This window comes from Eurosta solidaginis, chromosome 3 (assembly GCF_040869045.1).
Source record: "Eurosta solidaginis isolate ZX-2024a chromosome 3, ASM4086904v1, whole genome shotgun sequence".
Lineage (NCBI taxonomy): Eukaryota > Metazoa > Arthropoda > Insecta > Diptera > Tephritidae > Eurosta > Eurosta solidaginis.
In genome coordinates, this window is record NC_090321.1 from 242,499,841 (window position 1) to 242,505,640 (window position 5,800).

The following is a 5,800-nucleotide window of genomic DNA, read 5'->3' on the forward strand; positions in this document are numbered from 1 at the left end:
ATCCGACAGAGGTTGCCTTTACTATAAGGAATGCTTTGAAGAGAAATTAATGAAATCGGTTAAGGACCACGCCCACTTATATATAAAAGAGTTTTGATATTGTCGTGGATGAATAAAATAAGCTATATCTTTGCAAAAAATAGCTTTATATCAATGGTATTTCATTTCCCATGTGGATTTATAACAATAAATAGGAAAAATTTCGAACTTTAAAAAATGTGCGTGGCACCGCCCCTTTTATGACTAAGCAACTTTTTATGTTTCCGGAGCCATAAATCGAAGAAAAATTAGTTCGAATAGAACCATATGATATATGTATCATTGCGCAGCCTTATAACACTATTAAGCACACAAAACAAACAACAACAGCATTTCAATTGTACAGCTGGGTATGTCATGTTCGGTTTCGCTCGAACTTCCTTACTTGTTTTTTTTTTTTTTGTTTCTTATGGTTAATGCGTCAAGCGTAAAACAAATTTTAATCAGTTAAACAAAGAGCTTTTGATCTACCAAAATAACAAATTCAAGGTTGTTATGTTTATTCAAGCGAAATAAAATTAGCGCGTATATTCTATTCTTTTTCAAAGGAAATTTCAGTTGTATTGAATTGCTCGTTTCTATGTTTGTACAGTTGAATTGCCGTATTTTAAGTTCACATAAGTTAAGTTACACGTGTACAGTACACGTTAGTCAACAGGAGAAATAAAAAATTATATACTGACTGGTACAGAAGACTAATTAACTGTTAGTCAAAGCATGAAAAAAGAACAGTATTAAATACCGCCAAAAGCTTCATAATCGGAAAATGTAAGGATACGGGCCACTATCCCGACTTACCCCAGCGGGTTAGGGGGTCAGAATATACCCGCGGTAGGTATGCCTGTCGTAAGAGGTGACTAAAATACCAGATTCACGGGCCTGTGTAGCGCAATCCTTCAGGTTGCCAGCGCAATATATAGCTTCTCCAAACGCAACTGTCAACCTCACCTATCCGCGGCGAATCCTGTTTAACTAACAGACGAGGCTCTGGCAACCCCAAACTCTTCATGGAACTTGAGGGTGGGGAGTGAGGGATGGCCTGAAGGTTTATCGTGGCCATATAAATCGTTCCCGAGATGGTCGGGCTAGCACCTTACTGATGCTGTGTTACCGGAGCGTACCGGATCTGTATCTGACAAAGGACCATCACATCGATAACACTCCCCAAAGACTTAGGGGAGCAACCTTATCACTACAATAACAACAACAAATATCCCAATTTCCAAAATATTACTATATTGGACATAGAGAAACAACGTAATAAGCACTTCACCATAGAAATTCACAACATTACTAACACGCCTAACGATAAGGGAATTAATTTTAAAAGTGACACAGACCAATGCGCATATGCATATACATACATAAAGTATTCCGCTAGCAGCATATTTAAGATCACCAAATCATAATGTTAGATAACAACATATTTTTCTTCTATTGTTCGTATCACTATATATTTGTTTGTGCATACTTTTGTTTACACTTGCGGTACCTTAAATTGTATACATTTTTGATGTTTAATTTGCTTTTGGTTTCGAATATATTGTCCGTCGATCAAGCGTTATAACATGTGTAAGTTAACACAAAATATACATACGTATAAAACAGTAATTATTGTATCATTATTATTGTTATGATACATTTTTCTTAATTGAAAAAATTTTAAATTAGAATAGAAGAAAGAAAAAATTTATACAACTGCCAAAGCTCGTTGTATGGATCCATTTCGGGTCGCAGTGCTGTGAGTATCAATTTGCAAGAACCAGAACAGAAGCAGAAATAATGAAGACAAACAAACAACCGCTGTGTAGCGGCGCCTAAACGTTGCCGATTAAGGAATTTAGCAGTTCGTGAAATGGATCTATATAACGAGCTTTGGCAGTTGTCTAAATTATTTATTTCTTCTATTTTAATTTAAAATATTTTCAATTATGAAAAAATGTATCATAACAATAACAATGATAAAATAATTATTGTTAGGCCTTTAGCTCGAATCAAACCCACGATAAACGTATAAGGTTATAAAAATTACAAAAAATGTTCAAACCAAGAGCACATCAAAAGAACGCAAACACCTATAAGTACATCAAACGATACCAGCAAAAACACAGAAAATCGTATGATAGATTCCACCTTATTGAAATAGTTAAATCCACATTTTATTTTAAAATGAATAAAACAAATTTAAATTTTTTAAAGGTTAAATTTATTTTTTTGTATACATACTATCCCCAGCTTTGTAAGATACATTTTTCTGGCACCAAATTTCACATTCTCCTGGAACCTCCCTTCAGCATTTTATTCCGAAATTCCCCATATCAGTTTAAATTCAAAATATTTTCACGTGAGTTGAGATAAAGTAAATCTGAAATGGAGCGTTCAGCCCAGATAGAGTAATAATTCACTTATCACTCATACGAATCAATTTTTTTATGAAACTGCGAACTTGTGGATCAGCTACATTTACATAAAATTTCGCACTTTTCCTGTGCGAATTATATATTCTCACCGCACAAAGTCGTCCATTCTCGACGCCCGGTGCTCCACCATCTCCATCATTCAATTCTTCGCCACCTATAGCACAATACATTTTATATCCTACGGGATGAGTTCCACAAGTATTTGGTTCTACTATAGTTACGTCATGTGTTACGAGTGTAAACTGATTTGGTTTTATTAATTGTGAAGCCCATTCTTTAATTGTCATCTTTGTGCCCACCGGAAGTTCATTTTCGCAAAGTGGTATTGGTTTCATTCCATCAATATTTTCAAAGGATTTATCCAGTACTATTCCAGCTATATCATTGAAGCCTTCTCTACACACGCGATCAATAGTTGGATAAGATAAACTCTTCACTGTGCTAAATGGCTCGCATAAAGATGTTGGGCTACGTGCAACGTGCATTAAAAATTGATACGAGTATGGAGCGTGTAGGCATCCCGCAACTGTGATCACGACATTCTTACTGACTAATGAACAACCACAATGATATTTTCTTTCATAATAGAGAAATAACAAATACTCGCCAGGTTGCGAATTTATATGGGTCAAAAGACCGCTAAGTACGATGACCAGGATCGCGATATGATTGTGGAAATTCATTTTAGTTTCTGACGTTAATCGCTGTTCGTTATGTATAAAGTAACTAATACCATACAAGTTTTGTGGGAGCTATTTATATACAGTGGTTAAGCTTGATGAAATTTTCGGGTGCATGTTCACGGTTAGAAATATGAGCCTAAATTTTTAACCATTAATCGGTTTAAACACTTTTTGAAATATTTCGCTACTAAATTGGAAATCTCTCAATTCAAGACAGTCTTTTTATATTCAGAGTGCTTTGCACACAGAGTATATTAACTTTGATTGGTTAACGGTTGGTTGTACTCGTATAAAGGAATCTAGATAGATAAATATATATATCAAAATCATCAGTATCGAAAAAAAAATTTAATGAGCCATGTCCGTCCGTCCGTCCGTCTGCCGTTAACACGATAACTTGGGTAAATATTGAGGTATTTTGACCAAATTTAATACACGAGCTTATCTGAATAGATTCTTACGGAAAATGAGCGAAATCGGATGATTACCACGCCCACTTTTTATATATATAACATTTTGGAAAACACAAAAAAACCTGATTATTTAGTAAATAATACGCCTAGAATGTTGAAATTTGACGAGTGAACTGATATTGAGACTCTTGATAAAAATTTGAGAAAATTTTTAAAATGGGTGTGGCACCGCCCACTTGTGATAAAATCAATTTTACAAATATTATTAATCATAAATCAAAAATCGATAAACCTATCGTAACAAAATTCCGCAGAGAGGTTGCCTTTACTCTGAGGAATGCTTTAAAGAAAAATTAATGAAATCGGTTAAGGACCACGCCCACTTTTATATAAAAGATTTTTGAAAGGGTCATGGACGAATAAAATAAGCTATACCTTTGCAAAAAAGAGCTTTATTTCAATGGTATTTCATTTCCCAAGTGCATTTATAACAATAAATAAGAAAAAAATTTAAAAAATGGGCGTGGCGCTTCCCCTTTTATGACTAAGCAATTTTCTATGTTTCGGGAGCCATAACTCGAAGAAAAATTAACGGATCGTAATAAAATTTGGTACAAAAATCTTCCTATAGCAGGAAATATTTCTAGAAAAAATGGACGAGATCGGTTAAAGACCACGCTCACTTTTATGTAAAAGATTTTTAAAAGGGTCGTAGACGAAAATAATAAGCTACATCTTAGCGAAAAGGAGCTTTGTATCAATAGAATTTTACTTTCTAAATTAAATTATAACATTAAATTGGAAAACACTAAAATTTTTGAAAATAGGTTTGGCTGCGCCCCTTTTATGACCGACACATATTTTCGATATAGCAGAAAATATTTCTAGTAAAAATAAACGGAATCGATTAAAGACCACGACAACTTAGATATAAAACAAGTCTAAAAGGGTGTTAGACTTAAATAGCAAGCTATAACTTAGCAAAAAATATTTTTGAATCAATGATATTTCACTTATCAAGTTTTATTAAAAGAGGAAATGGGGAGACATTTTTTTTAAACGGGCGGTGCGACGTGTTATGTAGAAGATTAATTTATCTGAAATGTAATTTATAATTGAAGCTCAAGCTGAGTATACAATGTTCGGTTACACCCGAACTTAGACACCTTTACTAGTTTAATTTTATGCAATTTCAATTTAAAACTTGTTTAAACAATATGTTTAAAATATTCAAATTATTTTAAAATAAAACCAAGAAAGTTTCAAAAAATCCAAAAATACAAACTCGGTTTGAAACAAAAGCAAAAGGTTTCAAAACTTAAAAATAAAACTGGAATTTCAAACGGCTGGTTTTAAAACTTATCTTAAGAGTTTAAATTTGGTGCTGAAAATTCAAAAATAACAAATTTTGTTTGTGAAAAGTGTTGCAAGTTTTCGAATCTTTTTCAAAATATTTTGTTATACATATAAAGTGTTATGAAACGATTTCTTACATAGTGGGTTGAGCAACGTTGTAGGAAAAATCTATAGTTCAAAACTGGTGCGTTTATAGTACCTCTACTAGTTCGCCCTCTATTTCTTTTACATGCTTCCAACTGGCGAATTTAAAATGGCGATGTCCTAGTTTCTTTGATTTGCATTAACTTTTCAATAGTTCCCAACTAGATTCACATTTCCGCTTTGGAACTAGTTTTGGTTTATTGGAACTAATTCGGTAGTTTCAAACTGGTGTTAAAATGACAGATTACTTGTTTTCTTGTTACTATTTCGTTTGTTCAGAAATTCTAAATGCTGCTTCTAGTACGACATTAGAAGGAAAGAAATCATAGTCATAGTCCAAGTTAATTAAAGCTGGTAGCAGTTTTTTGTAGATACCATACTTCTCAAATTAAATATGAAAAATAAGAATCCAAGCTGTCGATTTTATAACTGGGTAAAATCTTGCTAGTACCGAACTTGTACTTATTTGGCAATTGAGGTCTAGTTCCGACCCAGAAATGTATATCACTAGTTACTGACTGAAAGGATTTAAGGGAACCGCCCACAATTTTTTTTTTTTTTTTTGTATAAATTTAAGTATGGACTTCTCCAGTTTCACGTTGAAACCCAGTTTTATCCACACATTCTCAGGAAGATCATTATAATATATATTTAAACAAAATTTGGTTATATCCAAAAATTTTCAATTTAGGCTCAAACTTTTTACCGTGTGCCTCCCAAACTCGCAAACCAGTTATTGATAAAA

The 5,800-nt window shown here is 33.2% G+C and overlaps 1 long non-coding RNA gene across 1 annotated transcript; it reads right to left on the minus strand.

The window, feature by feature from the left end:
* Positions 1-2,154: 2,154 nt before the first annotated feature.
* Positions 2,155-3,310, minus strand: LOC137247057 (uncharacterized). Its single transcript, XR_010951766.1, has 2 exons — positions 3,067-3,310; positions 2,155-3,009 (listed from the first exon to the last, which is right to left on the minus strand). It is a non-coding gene; the product is annotated as an uncharacterized lncRNA (long non-coding RNA).
* Between the last annotated feature and the right edge of the window lie 2,490 nt (positions 3,311-5,800).